This window comes from Tamandua tetradactyla, chromosome 1 (assembly GCF_023851605.1).
Source record: "Tamandua tetradactyla isolate mTamTet1 chromosome 1, mTamTet1.pri, whole genome shotgun sequence".
In the NCBI taxonomy this organism is placed as follows: Eukaryota; Metazoa; Chordata; class Mammalia; order Pilosa; family Myrmecophagidae; genus Tamandua; species Tamandua tetradactyla.
In genome coordinates, this window is record NC_135327.1 from 147,555,360 (window position 1) to 147,582,955 (window position 27,596).

At 38.6% G+C, this 27,596-nt stretch overlaps 1 protein-coding gene and 1 long non-coding RNA gene across 5 annotated transcripts in view; one reads left to right on the plus strand and one right to left on the minus strand.

Moving 5' to 3' along the window:
- PNPLA8 (patatin like domain 8, phospholipase A2) overlaps positions 1-13,358 on the minus strand; it is an 85,552-nt gene extending 72,194 nt beyond the window's left edge. For 3 of the 4 annotated variants that reach the window (XR_013178513.1, XM_077167534.1, XM_077167704.1), the window contains exon 1: positions 4,917-5,041. The gene's annotated coding sequence lies outside the window, so the exon portion shown is untranslated. Of the gene's footprint in view, positions 1-4,916; positions 5,042-13,311 lie in introns of those variants that run through there. The other variant, XM_077167600.1, reaches the window with a different exon arrangement.
- A 53-nt stretch (positions 13,359-13,411) lies between these two features.
- LOC143689637 (uncharacterized) overlaps positions 13,412-27,596 on the plus strand; it is a 62,357-nt gene continuing 48,172 nt past the window's right edge. Inside the window, exon 1 of the long non-coding RNA XR_013178881.1 lies at positions 13,412-13,472. This is a non-coding gene — a long non-coding RNA (uncharacterized LOC143689637). The remainder of the gene's footprint in view (positions 13,473-27,596) is intronic.

Genomic DNA, 27,596 nt, shown 5'->3' on the forward strand with positions numbered 1-27,596 from the left:
GAACTGGAGTCTAGATTGTAAGCTTTTAGAGCAGACACATTAAGTCAGGAGTGGTGATTATTATTTCTGGATTTTGAGAGGTTGTTTTATATACATATAACCTGGAATTCAGAGATAAGAACGAAGCCGAACAGGTTGGGGTTAAAGTAATTCAGAACATAGGGTAAGGGAGAGAGTGTCTATATTTTAGAACCACACATACTGTTTGAGACCATTGGAAGAAAGGTTCATTTGGTCTGGAACTGAAATTTTCTGTAGTGCATAATCTAACGTATCTTATAGCTCATTTGAACAACTGAAATACAGGGAGCATCAATAAGAGGTCCTTTAATCCTGTATAGATTATTGTGATGCCTGGGTACATCCTAGAATATATTAAGCAGATAATCAAAAACTATTGGCAAAGTCCCCTGAGGGATGGGAGAAAGACTATGGAACTATTAAACTTTACACATACCCAAATCAATAAGGCATGCCCTCGATCATGAGGCTTACTCCTGTGAAGCTTATGTAGGTAGTGGAGAAGCTTAGACTACCTACTGGCATGCCAAAGAGTTACTTCTGGAGGACCTCTGTTGTTGCTCAGATGTAGCCTCAGTCTCTCTAAGTTCAATTTGGCAGGTGAAATCATTGCCCCCCGCCCCAAGTGGGATATGACATCCAGGGGTGAAAGTCTCCCTAGTGACGTGTGAGAGGACTCCCAGGGATGAATCCAGACCTGGCATTGTGGGATCAACAATTCCATCCTGACCAAAAGAGGGAAAAGAAATGTAATTAATAAAGTATCAGTGGCAGAGAGAGTTCAAATAGAGTCAAGAGGCTACTCTGGAGGTTGCTCTTATGCCAGCTTCAGTTAGACCTTGCTACCTATCATAACTTGCCAACCCCCAACCAGGACCACTCCTGTCAAGCCTAAAGAACACCTAGGGCAACATATACGATTCTACAAGGGTACCATGCACAAGGGTAACTTTCCAGAAACCTACAACTTCCAGAAGGGTCTCTGGCCAAGATTAGTCTTGAAACCTAGCCCAGCCGCTCCAGAACATCAGATAGCTCCATCTCCCTATCCCCTAATAGTGATAGATCAGTCCAATATGAAAAATTCAGAATTGCCATAGCTGAAACACCCCTAAAGACACGGGTGGAAAGGTCGATGGGTGATGGTGTGGAGTTATACAGAGAAGATAGGATTTAATAAATGAATATGAATGCTGAATCATTAAACTGATATCTCTTTTAGTCTCCAGTATTTAAGAACAGCTAGAAGTAAAAACATAAAATTGTGAAGTTGTAACCCATGTCAAACTCTGAAATATATTCTACAACTAACTATGGTGCTGTGCTTTGAAATTTACAGCTTTTTTGTATATATATTATTTTTCACACACACAAAAAAGTTGACTATAATGATAAAAAAAATTCAAGCCCTCTAGCTTCCTATATTCTGGAGCAACTAGAAGGAAAAATATTAGAGTAGCGTATGGCAGCCCTTGACAAACTCTGGGATCTGCCCTGTCACTACTTGTTGAAGAATGCTTTGAAACTATTGCTTTTTTATATCTTTGCTCTGCATATATGTGATACCATACAATAAAAAAAGTAAAAAATTAAAAAAAAAAGAGAGAATGAACAAAAAAAAAGGAACTAGATGATCTCTAGATGATCTGTGTCATACACAGTAGAGTCAAAAAAGGCAGTACAATATACCATACATACATGGAGATATAGATATATATTTATTAAACAAAAACCCTATATATATATATGATTTAATTCTGTGACACTAATATATGTACATACACACGCACACATATATGTGTATGGAGAGAGAAAGATTGATTCTGAAAAGATAAATACCCAGTGGTTTATTTATTCTTGTGAACAGATAAACAAACCAAAAGAGAATGAAGAGAAGGCCTTTACTTTTTAGTTTTATAATCTGAGTTATTTAAATAAGCAAGTATTATCTCTGTAATTAGAAAGAGCAAAAATGTAAAGAGAGAAGGTGAAAGCAGATATGCGACGTGAAAAAAAGGTGAAAAACTGGGCAAAGAAAAGGAATTTGTTATGTGATGAAGATGAGAAGGGAAGGAAGGAGAGAATTCTAAATACACAGTATGTGCAGAAACTGCAGGATCTAAACCGATTTTTATGAGGGAAAGGCAGATGATACTAAAAAGATATTTTGGGCCAAATGATGAAGGGTCTTATAAATCTTGCCTTTAAGAAATTAAAGATGAAACTGTCAATAATGTATTTTATGAAAAGGAATGAAGAGAAAAGAAGCAACCAGACCTGAGCTGAAGCTGTCCGCCTTCCTTACTGTCTCTTCAAAATTTCTTAGAACTTGCAGTAAACGTATTAAACTGAGCTAACAGAAAAGCCTCTCAATCCCCAAAACACAAAAATTCTTGATAAAATATAGTTTAAAGTACTTTTGGATAAAAAGCCATCACTCAAAATCAAAAGCAGGTAATCTCCAAGTTCTAGAGGAACTCCAGGCCTGGATCTCCAGTCATACTACCCTCATGGTACAGAGACCTTATTAAAAAAAAAAACTGGTCAGAACTGATGAATCCCATGGGCCCCCCCAAGACAGTCAACTGAAACCACCATGTAAGGATACCCCCACAATTCAGGGCAACCAGGACTCCTCTAGTAAGCAACCACAACTGATGATAAACTCACAGTCAAAGATTACAAAACATGCAAAGAAATGAACCATCACCTTGAGAGAGCATCAGCAAATATGGTCAACAGGAAAAAATATAACCAAGACGTAGAAATAATAGAAAGTAAGTAGGTTTAAAATATTCAAAGACATAACAGAAGGAACAAAAATAAAGAAATCAAAAAGAGTAGGGTACCAAAGAGTGAACAGAGAAGGCAAAATTTTAGAAATGAAAAATCCAATCACATGCTAGCTATGACAAAGAAAGGTTGAAATTAAAGGGATGGAAAAATGATATACCAGGCCTACATTACTAAAAGAAAGGAAAGAAAGCAATTTAAGACATTCAAATAAGAAGATATAAATATAATTATATATAATGATAAAAGGCTCAGCTAAAGTAGGAAACAACGAATATATAGAGGACTTGATTTAGTTATTGCAATAATGCAGGTCTAAGATGACCTGGGAATGAATTCAGGTAATACAGACTGGAAAAGAGGGCTACTCTAAGCCACACTTTGAAAGTGGGGGAAAATAACAAAAATAAACAACAACAAAATATGGGACTTCGTGACAAACAAGAATTAGGGAAGGAGAGAGAAGCCTCAGGAAAAGTGTAAGGTTTTAAATCAGACACAGAGAGAAGGACATTTATGAATATGATGTAACTGGGAAGGGGGCTAATTTAACCTAAGAGAAAAATGAGTTGCCTTTTATATTTTCCATGAAACTTCAGGATATTTGAAGACATACAAAAATGACTTGGGATTTAAATTTTAAAAACCTGGTTTAGAGGGAAATAATGTAGAGGCTTGAGGGTCACCCAGAAAAAGAAAGAAAAATCTTCCAAGGAAACATAGTATAGGAGAAAAGACATCCTGGAAAAAAATTCACATTTATGGAAACCAACACAGGAGCAAGTTTTAAGAAGCAATAGATGATCTACAAAGTTAAATACAAATTCAACAGGATAAAGAATGAGGTGAGGAAATGACAGGCCATGAAAATGTCTAGGTTTAAGAGTTCTGACCTTTCACAAATACATGTCCCTCAAACTGAAGCAATATGTATGATTCAGCAGAATTCCTCTATCATTAGTGGGGTATACTTGTATTAACTTTGCAATGAAGCAAGTGACAATATAAACTAGTGAAACTGATCCTTTCATTCAACATCATGGGCCCAAATGGACATTGTTTACAAGATTTTAATTTAGCTTTGACAGAGAAAGCCAGATCGATGTAAGAAAAAATTTTCACTGAGTAAAAGAAATTATAAAATAAACAAGTTCCTATATTGAAATACAAAATAGCTACAATAACTGCCTCACATATGTAAGAGACATAAGCTCTCAGTTAATAGTTTATTATATTTTCTAAACTTTTAATTCTTAATATTTCACTACACTAATATTTCTTAATGCACTGAAAACACACTTTTCTCATTTCTGCAATCCTAACAATTAAGTAAAACCAGGATCCAAACTTTACTGAAAGTAAAAACACTATTTTAAATAGAATTATATGATATTCTCTTATGCCCCATCTTTTTAAATTTTCTTCCTAAGAGTCACCACTTTTCATTAAAGTTATCATTATATTAGGCGTGGAAACCAAGTTTCTCCCAGGATAATGACAGAAATGATAGAGATAGGGGCAGGAAACACTGCAACACGATGATTCATGTATCTTCATCTTTCACAAAGAACACACCTGAGTACCTTAAGCAACAGCAATCAAGGACAGGATTAAGTATGAGTGGGATGAAAAAAAAATCGCTGATAAAAATATCAAAAAGTGTACTCAAGAGGAGCACACAGACAAAAATAGTCGAGAATGAAGTAGAAAAGAGAAACCGGCCTGAGACCTATCACAATGAACTGCTGGAGAACCTGAAGCTCAGGAAAGCCAGCCAGACGGTGGGAAACTGGGCTGGGAGTCAAGCGGGTGGAAAGGAGGGGCAGGGCGGGACTAGAAAAACCAAAACAATTTGCGCTTCCGAGACAACAAAACTCACGCGGGTGGAAAGGGCGGAAAGGGCTGCCACTCAGCGCGGCACCCGAAGGTCTTGAGACCTCCTCCGGGCCGGGTGAAAAGTGCTCTCAGAACAGGTGAACAGAAATAGGAAGACCTGGAGGGCTAGACATTTGCCCCGAGGGCCCAGGCTGCCTCGTATCGCCCCACCCCAATCCATAACCAGAATACAGGCCACAAATACTTCGGTGACAGTAGGGTCTCACCTCTTTCCGACTCCAGCAACTACTCCTGCCAGACTACATCCGCTGAGCTTCTAACCCAAACAGAAAAGCAGCGACCTAGGCACCACCTCCTCAGGCCGCCCCGCCCCCAACGGAAGTGGCGCACAGGAAGTTCGAGTCCACTGGTTCCCAGGAGCGCAGTTCCTCCGCTTACCCTTGGCTTCTACGTACCTATCAATCGCCGTTCCAACTACTGCCGAGGCATGCGCAATAGTGCGTGACAAAGGGCGAGGCAGGAGGCCAGTGGGAAACTAACTTGGGTGCACGGGCGTGCGTCAGAAGGGGCTTGGCTTGATGGTGGCGAACGTTAAGCGTTTAAGGTCTCTCCCGGGCGCTTAAGCTAGTGAGCTTGTTTATGTTCCGGGTTCCCTGCCTCAAAACGAAATGCAGGCCTCCTTGTTTGCGAACCGCCAGATCATTTCAGCTGAGCTAAGCCTCTGTCTCCTCGCCGTTGAAGACTATACCGGCGCTTAGCCCAGCTCTCAGAACTGGGGGCTGCGCGCTGCGGGCTGTGGCCCGAACCATTGGCTGTCACCATTCCTAGGCGTGGTCACTCAGACTATTACAAAAAAAGCACCATCACGTACATTATATTGAAAGTTAGCTTGTGAAAATAGCATTTACCGCCACGCAAAATGTCATACACTTTATTTTTGTTCTAATTCTGACATTTTCCGCTAAGTTGTGGTCAGCAAACTAGCCCCTGGGACTTCTGTGAGCTAAGAATGGCTTAAATTTTTAAATAAAGTTACATATTTCGTGACACATGGAAATATGATATTCAAATTTCAATGTCCATAAATAATGTTTGTTGGAACACAGCCATGCCCATTCCTCTGCATATCGTCTATGGCTGCTTTCTACTACAATAGCAAATTTGAGTAGTTGTGATAGAGACCTTAGGGCCCACTAACCTAAAATGTTTACGATCTGGCACTTTTCAGAAAACGTTTGTGGACCCCTGCGCTATACTGTCATGAAAAATTTTACTATCCTGGCCTTCCATGTTGCTGCTAGTTTATAATTATTCCCATTTGCTCTGTGGCTTACTTAGCTCACTTCCTCTCCTTTCCATTATGTTGAATAACAACTAGAAGGAAAATAAAATGTATTCCAAATTTAATAAACAAGTTAGCCACTTCTTGCTTAATTTTAAAACTTCCTTGACTCTCTTGACATGTATTTGCAATTGAGTTGGGGTCAGGAAACGTACAAAAGTAGTCGTTGCTAGACTGCAACCTCAAAAAACTACGAAGACTTTTATAGGCTTGCCCTTTAGGCTCTTCTTCTAACTCACATAGTCAATGCTTTAGCCCCTGTAAGGTTGTTGTAAAGTCCTCAAGGAAGGGAATTATGTGAGTCGCCAAAGATGTTGGGTATTAGACTGATACTATTAAATTTTTAAAAATAAGGAGTGACACCAGCTTGCTAAACTCTGGAGGATCGAGTGAATAGATTGTGTACATTATAATGTGGGTAAACTTTAGCAGTACATAATCCAGGCATTACGTATTTAACTACATGACAGTTAAAAGATGTATGCCCAAATTATAATTTAGAGTGAGGAATAAACTTAAATCTTGAGAGATGTTCCTCCCCATCCCTTTCCCCTTGTTTTCTTTTATTCCCTAATTTAGTCAATCATTGCTAATACACAGATTTTCCTCCCATGGCAGAAATTTTCAGGTAACTTTCAAGTCCTATGTACCCTCTTGCCCTACCTCTTCCCCACGTCACTACCTCCAAACCTTTAATCAATCATGAAGTCTGACAATTCTTACTGCAAATTCTCTTGAACCTTTCCTCTGCTCTACATTCTTACTTCCACTCTAGGTTCAGGCTTCCATCTTTGCTCCTCAAGAATGGAAAATCAACAAATTTTCAGGCCTGTAATTAGCCATCAACCCCAAGTCATTTTCTTCTGTGCAGCCAGTCATCCTTCTAAAGTGCCAATCCAATCATGTCTTTTCCCTGCTTAAAGAGTTTCTCCTGGCACTTCATCTCCACAGAAGAAAACACAAATGATGATTGGTTCTGTCCCTGCCAGTAATCCAGAATTCACTTTCATACTTGCTCCTTGCTCTTTACCTTCCAGCAATACCTGTAATTCCCCACAATACCTTATGCCTTTTCATATTCAGTGCCTTTACATATTCTATTGGCTCACCCTGTCTTTCACTCTGTCTTCTTAAAGATTTGTCCTTCAAGATGCAGGAAAGCCTTACTGTTTTAGTTTGTTAAAGCTGATGGAGGGCAATATATCAGAAACAGAATGGCTTTTAAAAAGGGAATTTATTAAGTTGCAAGTTTACAGTTCTAAGGCAATAAAAATGTCTAAGGCATCCAGAGATAGATACCTTGGTTCAAACAAGGCCACTGGGTCTGGAACACCTCTGTCAGCTGGGAGGGCACATAGGTGGTATCTGCTGGGGTCATTGGCTTCTCACTCAACATCTTTCCCAGGGCCATTTTGTTTCTTCATCTCAGAAAGTCTCTGGCTGTGTAGGCTCTGATGGCACTGAAGCTTTTTCCAAAATGGTTCCTTCTTAAATGGCTCCAATAAGCGACCCCACCTTGAATGGGTGGAGACAAATCTCCATGGAAACCACCTAATCAAAAGATACCACCCATAACTGGGTGGGTCACATCTCCATGGAAACAATCACAAACTCTTACCCAGCAATATCGAATGGGGATTTAAAAACATGGTTTCTCTGGGGTATATGACAGTTTCAAACCAGCACATTTACCTTACTATTTCGGAGGGTAAATCAGTTCTTCCACCTGTGCATGTGTCTCATACTGCCCTTGCTTCACAGAAGTATAATTTGTTAATACGCCCATGAAATTCCTAAGGGCAAGGAGTGTAATGTAACTATAATTGTACCTTCAGAATCTAGCATGATGACTAGCAAATAGTAGACTCTCCAAAACTCTGAATGATTGAATTGATTTTTAATTTTAATGAGAATACTAGTCTGACAAGCTATATAAAACCCATTCATGATTCTTTGACATTGGGCAAACATTTTAAAAGAAAGAGCATTTGTGTTCATTTCAAACAAAATAGAAGACTTATGCCTTGAGGAAAACATCCAAACCTGAAACTATGTCAAATACAGTATTGTTCAACTCAGTATCCTTCTGCAACTGGATAAAATAGACATCCACATTGCTCCTGTATCATTTACTAGCTGTGCTCAGTCCATTTACAAGATTTACTAACTTCTTTATACAATCTATTTTAGATCTTTCCTTTCTCCATCCATAGTCAACCTATCCATCAAGACCTTTATGTTAAGGTCTGGTTCATAATAACTTATTCAAAGAACTTCCAATCTCCTCATTGTTCAAACCAACTAAAAGTTATAATGAAAATAAATGTAGATATATTGCTTTGAGGTATTTATCCAAATCACCTGAGGTAAGGGATGTATCAGAATATAATCATAGAACTCAAATTACTGTGGTAAGCAGAATAATGACCTCCCCAAAGTGTCCACGTCCTAAACCCTGGAACCTGTGAATATGTTGCACTACATGGCAAAAGAGATATTGCACTTGTAATTAAGATTACCGACTTTAGAAAGAGCAAAGCATAAGACGGAGTTAGAAGATAGGATTTAACAAATGAGTTTGACTGCTGAATTATTATATTGATGTTTCTTTTAGTCTTCAGCATCTTGGAGCAGTTAGAAGGAAAAATCTAAAATTGTGGAACTATAACACATACCAAAGTCTGAAATCTGTTCTATAATTAATTGTTGTGGTGTGCTTTGTAATTTATTGCTTTTTTGTGTATATATTATATTTTTCACAATTAAAAAATTACCAACTTTAAGATAGGGATATTATCCTGGATTATCTGGGTTGGCCCAGTCACCTGAGCTCTTAAAAGCAGAGACCTTTCTCAGGCTGGAAACAGAAGAGACGCAGCAGAAGGGAACTTAGATTTGAGGCATGAGCATGACACTATGCATCTTTGCAGGTTAAAAGATGGATTGGGAGGTGTGTGTGTGTGTGGGGGGGAATGTAACAAGGAATTCATGTGGCCTTAAGGAGCTGAGAAAGGTCCCTGGCTGATAGCCAGCAAGGAAACAGTGACCTCTAGCCCTACAACTGCAAAGATGGAATTGTGCCAGCAAAATGAATGAGCTTTGAAACACATTGCCTCCCAGAACTTTTAGATAAAAACCCAGGCCAACTGATACCTTGATTTGTGAGACCTGAAGAAGAGGAACCAGCTGACTCCACCTGGACTTCTGACCTACAGAACTGTGAGATAATAAATTTGAGTTGTTTTAAGCCACTAAACTTGAGATAATTTTTTTTGGCAACAATGGAAAACTAATAATTACCTGTATATAGTTTGAAAATGTGAAGATGTGGACTTTATGTTTTGTCCACTACTGGATCCTTATCACCTATGCCTGGCATTAGAGGGTACTCAGTAACTAGTTGATGAGTGCATATTGAATGAGTTAGTCAGATTCATTGATTAAATGTCATATAATGAAAACCTAGTCTGTACCTTACACCAAGCTATTTACTGGAGGTAAAAATATTAAAGAGATCTCATGGAGCTAGCTCATTGTGTAAAGTTAGATAACTATGGTACTAGAGTGGAAAGAACACAAATAGAGATATGCCCAAGGTAATATCAGAAGTAGCTTCCTGAGAAGTATCAGAAGTAGCTTCCTGAGAAATAGGACTTCTAAGCTGAGTCTTAAAGGATGAATTTATTAGCAAGGTAGACAGTGGTAGTAGAGGTGATAGAGGTGAGAAGAAAAAGCAAGAGTGTTTTCCAGAGAGCAGGTGCATCATAATCAAAGGCAATAAAGTAGGAAACAATATAAATAAAGCAGGCATCCTATAAGGCATGAGAGCAACTATGAACTGTACTTTTTGTTGGTACTGGAAATGTGACACAGAGTTGGATAAGAGCTGAAGCTGAGCTTAGACTTGAACCTCTAAATGATCAGACACCCTGTCAAATTTTAAGGCAAAAGCATAATATGGTCAAATTTAAGATTTGAATAGATTCCTTCTTGCAGCATGAGGGGGTGATATTTGAGGGAGATAAGGAGCCCTGTTGTGGTTATATTGTTTTTTTCCCTATTTAATCTGTTGTGTTAGTCAGGGTTCTCTAGAGAAACACATCCAACAGGAGAAATCTAAAAATATGATATTTATAAAGGTGTCTCACACAACCATGGGAATGGAAGAGTACAAAATCCATGGGGCAGGCTGTGAAGCTGGTAGCTCCAATAAAGGGTCAGATGAACTTACCCGAGAGGCTCACTGACTGAAGAAGCAGTGAAAGAGTCTCTCTCCTTCCTTAAAAGCCTTTCATTGACTGGATTATATCACTGTGGGAGACACGCCTTAGTTGATTGCAGATGTAATCAGCCACAGATGCAATCAACTGATGGATGACTTAATATATAACCCTTCTGGTTTATCAACCAGCCATGAAATATCCTTGTAGCAACACTCTGGCCAGTGCTTACCTGACCAGACAACCGGGCATCATCATTTGGCCAAGTTGAAACCAGAACCTAACCATCACAGTCCACCCCTTGTAAACTTGGCAGCTATACACACCACCTTGAAACATGCTTCATTTTCAAATAGAACACATTATCAGACATGTGTTTCACCTAACAATATTCAATTGTCCTGCATACAACCAGAAACATATTACATCTCTCCAGAATAGGGTACAAGTCCCTAGGTAGCATTCACTCTTAAACTTCATATCCTATGATTTAAATACTAAAACATGAACAATACAACTTATGTCATATGATAAGAGGAAACAAGATATTTGTCCTGTACAAATGCAAACATACCCATAACAAAACAGGGAGGAAATATTCATACAATCACAGTCTCGGTTCTGTAACTAGTCGTGTGGTCTTGGTCCATATTTAGCACTGCCTTCTACTACCTATTCCATATTCCCTTTATCTATAGCAACCACTTCAACTGGCCATGGTTCTTTGTCTGGTAGGGTGACCCAGACCTTCATTCCTGAACTTTCTGGACCCTTTCTGGATCTTGCTTGGATTGGGTTGTTGCAGTTTTCCATTGACTTTAATCACAGGTCATGGCAGTACCAAGAGACGCCTAGGTTATCTCCTGTATTCTAGAAAAACTCTTCTTTATCTCCATTGTGTAGTTGCAGTAATACTTCCCCTTGGTAGTCAGGATCAATCATCCCAGACAGAATAGTAATACCATTTCATGCCTGTTGATTTAGTGGCATGAGAAGCCCAAAATCAGCAGGTGGCAGTTTTAACTTCCAGTTCCATGGAATCACTATTGTGTCTCCTGGAAGGAACACTTCTTCTTTTGGAAATAAGACCTGTAGAAGAGCAGAGCTTAAGATTTCAGGGACAGGAAGGAAAAATTTTCCTAGTGGATCACTATGGGTGATAGTGAGTGGTGTCACTCCCATTTCTACCTCTTGGACCTGTGAATCCTGGCTATGGGAGAAACAGCACCACAGAGTGAACGCTGATTCAGAGTATACACATCTCTCTAGGGAACATTGCCTCAGCTCTGCAACATACGGTCACCTAGCTGGCATGGCAATTGGGTCTTCAAAAGGCCATTCCACTATTCTATCATCCCAGCTGCCTCTGGATGACGGGCAACATGGTAAGACCAGAGAATTTCATAAGCATGTGCTCATTCCCGCATTTCATTTGCTCTGCAGTGAGTTCCTTGATCAGAAGCAATGCTGTGTGGAATACTACAATGGTGGATAAGGCATTCTGTAAGTCCACATATGATAGTTTTTGCAGAAGCAGAGAATGCAAACCCATATCCGGAGTATATATCTATTCCAGTTAGAACAAACTGCTGCCCCTTCCATGATGGAAATGGTCCAGTGTAACTAACCTACTACCAGATAGAAAGCTAATCACCTTGAGGAATGATGCCATAGTGGAGACTGACTGTGGGCTCTGTTGTTGCCAGTTTGGGCACTCAGCAGTGGCTATAGCCAGCTCAGCCTTGGTGATTTGGAAGTCCATGTTGCTGAGCTCATGCATACCCTCCATTTCCATCACCACTCCCACTTTGTTCATGAGCCCATTAGGCAATGGTAGTAGGGGCTGAGGAAAGAGGATGACTTGTATCCACAGGCAGGATCATCTTATTCACTTCATTATTAAAACCTTCCTCTGCTGAAGTCACCCTCTGGTGAGCATTCACATGGGACATAAATATGTTCAAGTTCTTTGTCCATTCAGAAAAGTCTACACATACCTCTTTCACAGACCTGTTTTCCAATCATGCTCCTTCCAAGTTCCTGACCATCCAGCCAAACCATTAGCAACAGTCCATGAGTTGGTATACAAAGACACCTCTGGGCAGTTCCCCTTACAAGCAAAATGAACTACCAGGTGCACTGCTTAGATCCCCCACTGGGAGGATTTCCCCTCACCACATCCTTTAAGGACATCCCAAAATGTGATTGTATTGCTGCAGCTGTCCACTTTTAGGTGGTCCCTGCATATCATGCAGAACCCTCTGTAAACCAGACCCAAGTTTTCTCTTCCTCAATCAACTGACTGTAAGGAACTCCCAAGAGACTATAGCTCTTGTCTGGGAAAGAGAAGGTAATGTGGTAGGAGTGGGGGTCTTGGGCATTTGGAACACTTTCTCATGTAACTTACTTGTGCCTTCAGGACTTGCTCAAGACCTATGTCTAAAATACCATTTCCATTTTATGAGTGAGTGCTGCTGTGCATGAATGAGACAACACCCAGCTCATGATAGGCAGCTCAGGTCTCAAGGTAATTTTGTGGTCCATGGTTAAGCATTTAGTCTCTACTAAGGCCCAGTAGCAGGCTAAATGCTGTTTTTCAAAATAAGACTAGATATCTGCAGCAGGTGGTAAGACTTTGCTCCAAAATCTTAAGAGTCTGCTTTGTGATTCTCCTATAGGGGTCTGCCAAAACTCTAGACAGCATCCCTATCTGTCACTTACACTTCCTGCACCATTGTATCTACTGGATCATATGGTCCAAGTGGCAGACCAGCTTGCACAACAGCCTGGATCTGTCTCAGATCACCTCTTGTTCTGGTTCCCACTCAAAACTAGCAGGTGTTCTGGTCACTTGGTAAACGAGCCAGAGTAGCACACCCAAATGAAGAATATGTTGTCTCCAAAATCCAAAGATGCCAACTAGGCCTTGTGCCTCTTTTTTGGTCACAGGAGGGGCCAGATGCAATAGCTTATCCTTCACCTTAGAGGAATATCTCGAAATGCTGCACACCACTGGATACCTAGAAATTTCACTGAGGTGGAAGGCCCCTGTATTTTTGTTGGATTTATCTCCCATCCCTTGACCCACAAATGCCTTACCAACAAATGTAGAGTAGTTGCTACTTCTTGCTCACTAGGTTCAATCAGTATGATATCATCAATGTAATGGAACACTGTGATGTTCTGTGGGAGGAAGAAACGATCAAGTTCCATGTGGAGAAGATTGGTACACAGCGCTGGAGAGTTGATATACTCCTGAGGTAGGACAGTGAAGATATACTGATGGCTTTGCCAGCTGAATGCAAACTGTTTCTGGTGGTCTATACTGATAGCTATTGAGATAAAAGCATTTGACAGATCCATAGCTGCATACCAAGTGCCAGGTGATGTGTTGATTTGCTCAAGCAATGATATTTTATCTGGAACAGCAGCTATAATTGGAATCACCACCTGGTAAGCTCAAGATCATCCACTGTCATCCTCCAAGTCCCATCTGTTTTCTGCATGGGCCAAATTGGAGAGTTGAATGGGGATGTGGTCGGAATCAACACCCTGCATCCTTCAAGACCTTAAGAGTGGCAGTAATCTCTAAAATCCCTCCAGGAATACAGTGTTGCTTCTGATTCACTATTTTGCCATGTAGGGACAATTTCAGTGGCTTCTACTTGGCTTTTCCCACCATAATAGCTCTTACTTCACAAGTCAGAGAACCAATGTGGGGATTCTGCCAGTTGCTGAGTATGTCGATTCCGATTATGCATTCTGGAACTGAGAAATGACCACAGAATGGGTCCAGAGACCCACTGGGCCAACTGTGAGATGGATCTGAGCTAAAACTCCATCGATCATCTGACCTCTGTAAGCCCCTACTGTGATTGGTGGACCAGAGTGACATTTTGGATCTCCTGGAATTAGTGTCACTTCTGAGTCAATGTCTAAAAATCCCTGAAATATCTGATTATTTCCTTTTCCCCAGTTCACAGGTGCCCTGGTAAAAGGCCATAGGTTTCCTTGGTGAAGGCTGGGAGGAAGGTGTTAATTTTGTAAATGTAAATTTTGGGCAGTGTAAAAGGGTCTTTCCCCAAGGGTAACTGATCCTCCCCTCATTTGAGGGGCTCTGGGTCTGTAAACTGTCTCAAGACTGGGCATGGATTAGGGGCCGTGACTTAATTTTTGTAATCTAAGTTAGATTTCTATTCACTTGACCTAGAATTATTTTGCTTATACAGAGCAAACAAGAATTTAGTAGACTGCCCATCTATTTTACTTCTGATATTAGCCAATGCCATAAGTCTCTGCAAGTCATATTATTTTGACAGCTGCTTTGAGTCTGCTGTCCATTATGGTGGCCACACCTAGCTTGTGATTAACTGTTACACATGACTTCTGCCAATTTAGGATCTGCTTATCCCCATTGTGTTTAAGGATTCCTGCTCAGTGATAGCAGTTCCCACAGTAATATCTGAGTTACAGAGAACTGTGATGGTAGTGCTCTTCAGGGATGATAGAGCCAGTCTCAAGAATTTATTTCTCAAAGTGTAGATGAAAGATGTGTCCTCTGGACATTCCTGGGGTATGTGAGCGGGTCTTTCATGATAAGCCTCTGGATCCCCTCATCTACATTATACCAAGGCAGTTCTGGCATTTTGACCTCATGTAACGTTGGCTATATTTGATCCATGTTTCAGCCAACCACTCAAGCAAATTAACACCCTTTCTAACCCTTTGAGCTACAATGTTGAATCCAGAATCTCTGCTTAGTGAGCCCATATCAGTACATTCAGTCTGATTCAGGTTTATATTTCTTCCATCATTATCCCTTACCCTTGATATCCATTCCTATACATATTCAGCTCATTTCTGTCTATATAAATCGGAAAACTTATGCAGTTTTTCTGGAGTATATTGTACCTCCTCATGGGTCACACTTTGTACCTTACCTTTTGGGGCCTCTTGGGATTTTTGTATAGTTATAGGTCTTGAAGAAAAGAGGGGTGGGTCATGAAAAGAAATAGAAGTGTCTTTCAAGCCAATTACCTCAGGGCTTTCCATTCCAATTTCATCTGGTGAAATAGGATTAATTGCTCCAGACAGAGGAGTGAGGGTTGTTTCCTCAGGGGAGGTGTTTACGGGGTTAGCAGGCACTGAAGGGTTAATCTTGTTAGGTGGAGGTTGGATGGCAGACTCCTCTGGAGAGGCTGGAGGCCGGGAAGCTATTTCCTCAAGGCAGATTGGCTATCAGGAAGCTCCTTCCTCAGGGCAGTCCATTATAGGTCCATCTAGCCAAGCTCAGCAGATTCCAGGGATACAGACCCCCGAACCATTGTTATCAAGCCATACATCACCATCTCACATTTCAGGATTCCATTCTTTTCCAATCAAAGACCTTACTTTAACAGCAGACACCCTGCTGCAAGGTTGAGATTTTAGTTTATGTTGTAAATCTACTACTTGCACAATGAGGCTTTGTGTTTAGTTTTCGGAGATCTCAAGTCTGCAACCACATGAAATAAGATTTTCTTTCAGAGCACACATGGAAACTTTTACATTGTGCATACGGTGCTTAAGGTGCAAATTTGAAGCTTTCAGCTCATCCCTTTCCCTCAATACCGTATCCAGTATAACTAACAACAACCAGCTAGCATCGTTATATCTCTAACTTCCACAAAACTCTGTAAAGGTGTCAAAAACATTCTCATCCAGAGCCTTGCCTTGTAAAAGAGCACAATTAGCAGAATCTAATGGTGATATTTTTAGTATCTCTTTTGCCAACTCACCCTACGGATTATCAGTGCCATCTTGATTAATGGAAGCATTAGTGCCTCTGAGCCTAGTCAGAGTAGAAAACCAATTGTAAAAATCCATTTTTAAGACTCTATTTCTCAAGAACCAATCCCAGTACCAATCTGTGTTAGGATTCTCCAGAGAAACAGAACCAACAGGAGAGATCTGTAAATATGATATTTATAAAGGTGTCTCACACAACCGTGGGAATGGAAAAGTACAAAATCCATAGGGCAGAATCTGAAGCTGGTGGCTCCGATGAAGGGTCTGGATGAACTCCACCAGAGAGGCTCACTGGCTGAAGAAGCAGTGAATGGGTCTTCTTCCTTAACTGCCTTCAGTTGATTGGGTTATCCCACTTTGGAAGACATGTTTTAGATGATCACAGATGTAATCAGCCACAGATGCAATCAACTGACTGATGACTTAATATATCAGACTTCTGGTTTATCAACCAGCCATGAAATATCCTTACTGCAATGGTCTGGCCAGTGCTTACCTGACCAGACAACTGGGCATCATCATTTGGCCAAGGTAACACCAGAACCTAACCATCACAGGGCCAATGGAGGCTTGAATATCCCAGGCATGCAGCAGAGACTTTTTTCTCCAGGATTTGAAAAAATGCTTTGACATAGTTTGATCAACTGATTGAAAAAGGTATTAAAATGTAGTGGAGAAAGGTGATCAAATTTCTCTTTGATTCCATAGACATAAGTTATTGAATTTCTTCCTACTCCCCTCTTCATCTCACCTCCTCCTTATCTTATAGCACTGAGCAAATACTCATAATATTAAAGCTCTAAGCAAACTCACACAAATATATTTTAAGGGAATAGAAATATAAAAATCAAATGAAAACTTTTTCTACTTCTTTATTCTGGTTTTCTAATAAAGGCTTGTCTATTGCAATATTTTTTATTTCTTTTTGAATTGTTGGAGAAAGCTCTGAAGAAGCGGTAAAATGAGATCAGGTTATCACTTCTGGCTACAGAAATGATAAATATAGACAGGTAGATATGGATATAGATAAATATAGAAATAAAGGTTTCTAAGATACAAATAACTATTAGATTTTTAAATATTCATTAGTATATTTTAAAGGATTATTATGTAAATAGTGATTCAGAGGATAATTTTAATAGTAGTCATTGTTTCCTGGAATACTCCTACTCAGAAAAACCCACATTTATTAAACATGTTAAAAATCTTTTAACTATATAGTAGTAACTTCTAACTCCTGCTTTATTTAAAATCATGTCAATACAAAGCTTTACAAAAAAACAAAAAGGAAAAGGGCAAATATGTCCTTTTTTTATTTATTGTGGTAACATATGTATAATAACACAACATTTCCCATTTTAATTATTCTTATTTGTACAATTCCGTGGTATCAATTGCATTCACAATATTCACATACCATCACCATCATCCATGATCAAGACTTTTTCATCACCCCAAAGAGAAAATTTGTATCCACTAACCAATAACTTTCCATTCCCATTTCTCTCCCTAGTCCCTAGTAAATTCTAATCCACTTTTTCTCTATATAGAGTTGTTTATCCTAAATATTTCATATAAATGGAATTGTACAATATTTGTCTTTTTTTGTCTGGTTTATTCCACTCAACTTTTTCAAGGTTTATCCATGTTTGTTTTTTTTATTTTAACACTAGATGGCAGTTCAGAGTGAGTAATTGAATCTGCTTTTTGAAAAGCAGATACTTGAGTTTAAGTTTAATTTATTAAAAAAAATGAAGGAAGAAATAAAATAAAATAGGAATAATAATCTTTTAGTTTTTTCGTAACTTTGCGCGAGAGTATGGTATTTGTTTGAGCTGGAAAGAATATTTCATATCAATGCTATTTTCCTGTGGAAAATCTGCTGAGATCATTAAAATAATTCTCGTTAGCTATAGGAGTAAAGGTAATTCTGAAAGCAAACTTTTTTGGCATATCTACTTAACTTATGTGCTGGTTTGAAATGATGTATGTATCCTAGAAAAGCCATGTTTTAATCCTAAACCCATTTTGTAAAGGCAGCTGTTTCTTCTAATCCCTATTCTGTATTGTATCTTTGAAACTGTAATTAGATAATCTTCTTGGAGATGTGATTTAATCAAGAGTAGTTGTTAAACTGGATTAGATGATGACATGTCTCCACCCATTTGGGTGGGTCTCGAGAAGTTTCTGGAATCCTATAAAAGAGGAAACATTTTGGAGAATGAAGGAGATTCAGAGAGAGCAGAGCAGAACGACATAGCCACGAGAGCCCACAAGCCAGCGACCTGTAGAGATGAAGAAGGAAAATGCCTCCCGGGGAGGTTCATGAAACAGGAAGCCAGGAGAAGAAGCTAGCAGATGACACTGTGTTTGCCATGTGCCCTTCCAATGAGAGAGGAACCCTGACTGTGTTCGCCATGTGCCTTCTCAGATGAGAGAAAAACCCTGAACTTCATCGGCCTTCTTGAACCAAGGTATCTTTCTCCGGATGCCTTTGATTGGACATTTCTATAGATTTGCTTTAATTGGGACATTTTCTCGGCCTTAGAACTATCAATTAGCAACTCATTAAATTCCCCTTTTTAAAAGCCGTTCCATTTCTGGTATATTGCATTCCGGCAGCTATCAAACTAGAGCAACTTGCATTTATAGGAAGAGATTTGTTGTGGGGCGCACCGAAAGAGAGACCACATAATTCAAAACTGCAAGCCAATTTGAAGTCTTTATTAGCCGGCTGGAGACTGCCTCAGAAACCTCCAAGAAAGAGGATTCAGAGAGCAGCACCCAGAGATTTTCAAGGTTTTGTTTATAAAAGCTAAAATCATGCTGTGGTTTTTTTTGCAGTTGCTAGCAAGCAAGCGGTTTATAGAAGCAGAAGAATGCTGTTAGCCATTGCCAAAACATATCCCATTCCCACAGTTATTTAGCATTGGTTATTGTTTAACTCTCGGGGACGTTCCGCCCCAAAGGTGTTGGGATTTTCCCTGCTTGGGCCTGATTAATTGCTCCTGGCCCTCCACAAGATTTTCTACTTTATTTCCATAATGGTTTATTGCAACTAATTTTTGAATCCAAATTAAATTGAGTATGCAAGTAATTTGTAGATTACAGTGATTTTTGCAGGGGACTTGGATTTAATTTAGGTGATTCCCAGTTCCCCCACACACACCATTTTGTTAATGCTCGCCAATTAGCATAAATTTTGAATGCCTGAATGCCTCAGAAAATCTCCCTAATTTTGAAATTCTGAAAAGACTAAAGTTTATCAGGAGCAAACCAGTTCCTTATTTAGGTCTTCCCCTTCAATGACAGCTTTTAGTTAGCTCTCAGAAAGTTTTATTCTTCTGATTTTTAGATTGTGTGATAAAATATTACTCCAAACTACCATTATATATGATTTACAACTGCACAAATCAATATCAGCAAAAAAACACAGGAGAGAAAAAGCTAATTATGTTATTCTATCCTCTCTGCCCAGAAGAATGAAAACCTGGTGGCCTCTGGGTGCCAAGGAGAGAGGTGTTCAGGGGTATTACATATTGGGATTACTAATGTAGGAGAATCTTGTTTTTATGCTTTTAAAAAAATTTTTTGAAACAATCTCAAGCTTACATGAAAGTTACAAGTAGAATACAAACAACTTATTTTTTCCTGAACCACTTAAGGGTAAGTTATTGATCTGATACTCCATCACCTCCTAATATTTAAGTATGAATTTCCAAAAGCAAGGACATTTTCCTACATAACCATAATGTAACTATCAAAATCAGGAAACTAATGGTGATATGTGACAACAATATATTTCTAAGACCCCATTTAATCATCACATTTTTTTAGTCTCCTCCATTATCTAATGAGAGTAAATATAGTTCTTCTTTCTTTCCTTGTATTTCATGAATTTGACACCAGCTACAAATTTTGTACTTTGTTCCTTAATTTGAGTTTTCCTCATGATTAAATACAGATTATGTATCTTTGTCATAATACCACAGAAGTGATGCTGCGTTCTTCTCTTTACATCTTGTTTCTATTAGGTGACACACAATTTTCATGTGTCCTATAGCAGATGATATTCACTTTGGTCACTTGATTAAGATAACGTCTGCCAGATTTCTCCACTGTGAAGTTCTTCTTTTTCTCTTTGTAATTAATAAATATTTTGGGGGGAGCTATTCTGAATAGATGTATAATTCCATTTCTCGCCAAGCAATAGCCAATTATCATGAAAAGACAGATGCTCAGCATTGCTAGCTGTGCTGGTTTGGAAGGATTATATACCCTAGAATAGCCATGTTTTAATCCTGATCCATTTTGTGGAGACAGCTGTTACTTCTAATCCCTATTCAGCACTGTAGGTTGGAGCTTGATTAGATTGGAGCATGAAGATATGACTCACCCAATTGTGGGTATTAACCTTTGATTAGAGGGAGATAAAACTCCACCCATTCCAAGTGAGTCTTGATTAGTTTATTAGAATCCTTTAAAAGAGGAATAATTTTGAAAATAGCAACAGAGCCACAAGAACAACAGAGCCCATGCAGCCAGAGACCTTTGGAGATGAAGAAGGAAAACACCCCTGGGGGAGCTTCATGAAACAAGAAGCCTGGAGAGAAAGCTAGCAGATGTCACCATGTTTGCCATGTGCCTTTCCAGTTGAGAGAGAAACCCTGAATGTCATCAGCCTTCTTGAACCAAGATATCTTTTCCTGGATGCCTTAGGTTGGACATTTCTATAGCTTTGCTTTAATTTGGACATTTTCACAGTCTTAGAATTGTAAACTAGCAACTCAAAAAATGCCACTTTTTAAAAGCCATTCTGTTTCTGGTATATTGCATTCTGGAAGCTTGCAAACTAGAATACTGGCATTCAGAGAGAAGTAAGAGAACAAAAATATTTTTATCAGGATATTTTAAAAAGGCTTATCATATCTTTTGATGGCAAGGATGGGAGACACTGCTGTTTGAAGGGATATTAATTAGTACTACTTTGGTGGGGCCAATTTGGAAATATCTTGGGTGACTTAAAGATATATTCTTCTTGGCATAGTCACTCTATTTTTATGTCTTTAAGAAATCCACATGTGCACAAAGATGTATATGCAAGGATATACATTGCAATGTTAATTGTGTTAGCAAAAAGCCAGAAACAACTAAATGTCTTAAAGTGGGGATATGAGTTAATAAGCTATGGTACATAAATCCACGTTACAGAATTCTATAGAACAATTAAAAATAAGAAGAGGTATATATTTGGAAGAAGATCTCCAAAATTAAGGGAAAAACCAAGTTGTAGAATATAATAAACTATTACACTTTTGTGTTGAAAAAAGGAGCATGCTTCTTATATACATGCATTTATATCTGCAAATTCATAGAAAAAGGTCTGGTAGGATATACACAAACTATTAACATTTTACTCTATATCGTCTGTATTATTCTTCTCTACAGTTTTTCATATATTTGCAATTTGCAATTTAGTGTCTTATTTCTTAAATAACAAATTATCACATCATATTGTCAGATTATAAAAGAGCATTTTATAGGGATTGTAAAATAGTTTTATCAACTTTAACACTCATCACTGGTGGGATGCCCTGATACATCCCAGATTAATCTGGGAAGAAGATTAAAAAGTAATTGAAAGTCCCCTTGAGCAATAGGGAAAAAAGGTGAAACTATTAAATTTACCCATCTGGGAAGGACCTGATAGTCTCACAATCATTGGGTGCTGCCAATTTGATGGGCTAGGCCCTTGATCTTAAGGCTTGCCCTTATGAAACATATTCCTGCAAAGGGGAAACTAAGCCTACTTATGGTTATGCCCAAGAGTCACCCCCAGAGAACCTCTTTTGCTGCTCATATGTGACCTCTCTCTCTAAGTTAACACCACAGGTGAGCTCACTGCCCTCTACCCTACATGGGACATGACTCCAAAGGGTGTAAATCTCTCTGGCACATGAGATTCCCTGGGACATGACTCCAGGGAATGAGCCTGGCCCTGGCATTGTGGGAGTGAGAAAGGCTTCTTGACTAAAAGGGGAAAGAGAAATGGAATAAAATAAAGTTTCAGTGTCTGAGAGATTTCAAATAGAACTAAGAGTCATTCCAGAGGTTATTCTTATGCAGTATATAGCTATCCCCTTTCAGTTTTGGTGTACTGGAATACTAGAAAGAAATACCTGAAACTGTTGAACTGTTATCCAATAGTCTTGATTCTTGAAGATGACTGAATAACTATAGAGCTTTTAAGCTGTAACCATGTGATTGTGAAAACCTTGTGACTGATACTCCCTTTATCCAGTGTATGAACAGAACAGTAAGAAAAAAAAAAGACAATAAATAAATAATGGGAGGAGAAGGGGGTTGGGATGTTTTGGGTGATCTTTTTCACTTTTATTTTTACTTTTATTTTTATTTTATTTATTTTTTGAGTAATGAAAATATTCAAAATCTATTGTGATGACAAATCTACAGCTATATGAAGATACTGTGAACCATGATTGTACAATTTGGATGATTATATTGTATGTGAATATATACTATATCTCAATAAAATTGCATTAAAAAACACTTATTACCTATCATCACTAGAAGGAGTGCTTTAAATGTAGGAGATGGGAACAAACAGAATTAGAATAAGACATTAAAAAAATGTGAGAGTTCCAAGAGACTCTTGAAGAAGGTGCTTCATATAAAAACTCTCCCTAAGTAAAGAACTATTAGAAACAATAGCCACATGGACAAATGAATCCTGATTCACTGTAATGGAACAACATTTTCAGGGTTGAAAGGAATTGGAGTGATGGGAAAGTGAGGAGTTGAACAGAGAAGCTGAGACATGGTTGATTGTATCCCCACCTAAGCAGAAATGATAATAGGAAGCTGGGAATACATAGCTACCATCTGGCAGCAGTAACTACTGGGACAAGCCTGCATTATTGAACTAGTGTCTCTAAGCCCATGGCAGTCCTCAGACTGAGGACATCTTAAGAGATGTGCAGATGCTACACGGTTTATGAATTTCATAGGAGTTGTTTTGGTTTGCTAAAACTGCTGGAATGCGGTACCAGAAATAGGTTGACTTTTACAATGGGGATTTATTAACTTATAATTTACAGTTTTTAGGGCATGAAAATGTCCAATTCAGTGTATCAACAGGATGATACCTGGATTCTGAAGACTACTAGTGAGCTTGAGCTCCTCTTTCACATGGAAAGGCACATGTGTTGTCAGCTGGTCCTTCTCTCCTGGGTTTCATTGCTTTCAACTCCTTGCTGCTTCAACTCTCAGTTTTTCTGAGTGCTTCTCTGAATCTCATCTCTTAGCTTCTATATGTATTTTATCCTCTTATAAAGAACTCCAGCAAGGGGATTAAAACCCACAGTAGGATAGGATTCAACTGAAATAACCCAAACGAAAGGTCCCAACTATAATAGGTCTACACTCACAGGAATGGATTAAAACAACCATTTTAAACCATGACCTTTCCCCAGTTACATAACAGTTTCAAACTACCACAGAAGTCAAGTGAATTCTCAGAGCTCTGAGATGTGCTAGTCCTTTCTAGTCTATCTGCAGGTTTCAGGCCACAAGAGTTATAGGATACCTAAGATACAGGATATTCTTACAAAGAGGAGAAGGAAACATGGAGCATTATTTCCACAATCCCATTTCCAAAAATTAGAGCTCAATCATTCTCAGAGACACCACAATCCTTGGTAGAATGTTTGCAATTATATCCAAGGTATAGAGCTTGGGCACTATATTGACTCTGAAGAGAGCATTATTATTTGATGCCTAGCTCTTTACATAGTAGTATTGAGGGCATTAAGCCAAGTCCCTGTGAAACTAGAAGGGACCTGGACAGCATCATGCAGAAAACATCTTTAACCTTTCAGAACTCCCCTGAATCTGGTCAGTCATGATCTTGTTCCCTATGACTTATCTGGAGGCAATTGTTACCTATCATGGGAAAAAATGAAGGCCCAAATGGGTTACAATTGGTGCTACTGACATATGGGCAATACTGAGGTTCCTACCTCGTATGAGCCAATATAAAGGCAATGTATTCATTTTACATAAATGAAGCTAAGGAAATTCATGTTAGACAGGTTAAGTAATTTGCCCAAGATTACAAGCTAGTAGTAAGAAGCAAGTTGGATCTATAGGCAACACTCTAAACTTTTGTGTGCTATATTTCTATCAGACACACAACTTAAAATTATTTTGCAATTTTTATGGTATTGTCTTTTTAATTAATGCAGTTAAAATTCCAGTGAGAAAATGGGTGTTCTAGTTTGCTAGCTGCCAGAATGCAATATACCAGAAATGGAATGGTTTTTAAAAAGGGGAATTTAACAAGTTGCTAGTTGTTCTAGTTTGCTAGCTGCCGGAATGCAATATACCAAGACGGGATGGCTTTTAAAAGAGGTAATTTAATGAGTTGCTCGTTTACAGTTCTAAGGCCGAGAAAATGTCCCAATTAAAACAAGTATATAGAAATGTCCAATCAAAGGCATCAAGGGAAAGATTCCTTGGTTCAAGAAGGCCAATGAAGCTCAGGGTTTCTCTCTCATCTGGAAAGGCACATGGCAAACACAGTCACAGTTTCTCTCTCAGCTGGAAGGGCACATGGCGAATACGGCATCATGTGCTAGCTTTCTCTCCTGGCTTCCAGTTTCATGAAGCTCCCCGGGAGGCATTTTCCTTCTTCATCTCCAAGGGCCGCTGGCTGGTGGACTCTATGCTTTGTGGTGCTGCAGCATTCTCTGGTCTCTCTGAATCTATTTCTCCAAAGTGTTTCTTCTTTTATAGGACTCCAGTAAACCAATCAAGACCCACCCAAATGGGTGGAGACATGTCATTACCTAATCCAGCTTAATAACCACTCTTGATTAAATCATGTCTCCAGGGAGATGATCTAATTACAGTTTCAAACATACAGTATTGAATAGGGATTATTCTGCCTTTATGAAATGGGATTTTGATGAAAACATGTCTTTTCTAGGGGACATACATCCTTTCAAACCAACACATTGGGTAACATTAAAATCAGTTCATTTGGTAAAAGTGAAAAGATTATTGTATTATTGACACTTGCTGATCTATACCATTTTAAAACATATTCCTCAGAGCTAACAAAAAGGGAATTTACTTGAGTAACTTTCCTTTCAAACTGTTTGAATATATTACTCTGTTCCCTCATTATTTTTAATAGAGACTTCAGTAATATCATCTTTATTGCTCTGCTATTCTTTCTGTCACTGTAAGCTTTACCTGAAAGAAAGCAAATGCTCCCAATAAAACAAAATACATGTTTTAAAAAAATTCTGATAAAATTAAGTCAAATTGAGTTACAGTTCTTCAAGAATATTACAGATTATAAACCCAAAGCTGTTACATTTATCTCTTGAATATGCTTTAACATTATATGAAAAATTAAATTTGAAATGCACCATATTTTACTAGCAATGCTAATCTCATTTCTGCTTTTACATTTATCTTCATATCTTTTCTAGTCTTTCAGGAATGTTACTCTTTGTCTTTATTCCAATTTAAAGCTCATAACCCAATTCCCCTCACTGGTCCTAATTTCCCACCCCATGTAGCTCTCACAATTGTGCTCTATGTCACCATAATAACATTTCCTAAAATAAGTTCTATAGAGTGCTTACTTTTCCACATGATGTTCATAAATTTAATTCCCTCAAAAAAAAAAAGCATTCGATTTGTGGTAAAATAGTATCAAGAAATACTGCATAATGTAAAGGTCCCAAAATTTCTGTTGTTTAGCTCTTTTGATATCGTTAAACTCAGACAACCTTCCCAAATTTATTTGGCTAGGGGACCCTTCTTGGTTGAAACCAGAAAGGGAAACTATGCAAATATTAATTGTTTATGCTATTCCAGGGTGTGTGACTAAGCTGAGGCCTATGTTCTTGGTATCCTCAAGGGAAATGGTACCATTCTTAATTTCCATGCAGGGAGCACTCTAGGTTGAATGTACAAGCTCAGAGTCAAGGAGATGAACTGAGCCATCAACCCTTCTATGATACTAATTTAGGACAATAGGTATTTTGGAAAAAATTTCCACTTTCTTCATTCACAAAAAGAAGATAGATTTGAGGAAGTAATGCTACAGATGACCTATCCAGAGCCATGTTGCCTTTAGCTCAGCACCATTTCCTATGCAAGGTTATTCCAGATGATTGTAAGGAAACTCCACTGTTGCTGTTACTGGGCTGCAGAATTGTATTCTAGGCCTCCGGACCATAACTGTCATTGCCATGGCATAAGATAAGACCTTGAAGAGCCTCATTCTCACCTGGCTCCCAGAGCTACACAAAACAAGGGAGTAAGGCAAGTGCTCAATCAAATGTATATAGTTTCTCCTCTTTTTCACTTATCTCAACCCTACAAATCCTTCCAGATTACTTAAGGCTCACTTACTTCAGAAGGCCTCCATTACTCCAGTTAGCTTCATGCTTCCTCTGTCTTCTTCTATAGAATTCACTGGTAGTACTGCTCTGTAGCATTTGATATTCAGTTTATAATCTTCTTTCATGCAATTTTAAGTTAATTATCATAGTGTCATGCATATAAACTTTTTACCTGAACATTTTTAATGCATTGAAGAAAAAAATGATACCATACTTGATACACCTTTTGAATTCTTCACTATGCTGGAGAAATCCTGATTGGACTTATTTTTATGCTGTAAAAGGGTATGATTTGTAAGAAAAATATAAATAGACCCTCAATACCTCAACTGGATTATCCAAAGGAATCTTCTGGTTTAATCTCCTTGTTTTATAAAAAAGGAAACTGAGACCCAGAAAAATGAATGGATTTGTTCAAATTGTATACATTGTGTTAGTGGCATAAACTGAACTAGACTTTTTGGTTTCCTGATTCCATATTCACTATTCTTCCATTATTCTACTTTATTCTCCACAAATATTTGATCCATGATTCTGAACAGCAGTTCAGAATCTATAGGCAACACTCTAAACTTTTTAGCAGGGCTAAACCAAAACAGTTCAGTCTTTGGATCTTGGTATTGAAGTTTACACCAACTAAAATTCTTTTGTCAAACTTGGGGAAAATGTCCCCAAACCTGCTACCTATGTAATGTTCTCCATGTCTACATTGCCCCCACAATTTACTCAGTAGCACAAACTAAAAAACAAAACAAACATGCACACAAATAAACCTGCAGACTCCTCCTTTTCCCTTCTCCTTACCTGAGACTCATCTTTCTCCATTCTCCTTATCTCAAGCTGCATGATGCAAGCTGCATGGTCATATTGGATTAAGGGCCCACCCTACTTCAGTGTGACTTCATTTGAATTTGTCTAATTTTATCTATAATGATCCTATTTCCAAATAAGGCCACATTCTAAGTCAGTAAGGATGAGAAAGTCATTTTTTTGGGTGGAGGGATCCCATAAGAGACAGATATACTTCACTGCTCAAAACTCTTTAATGGATTCTTATCACACAATAAAATCCAAAGCTACTGGCCACCTCTACAGCTTCACTGCTGGCCATTCTTTCCAGGTCACTTCACTCCAGCCTCTTAAGGCTTCTTGCTGTTC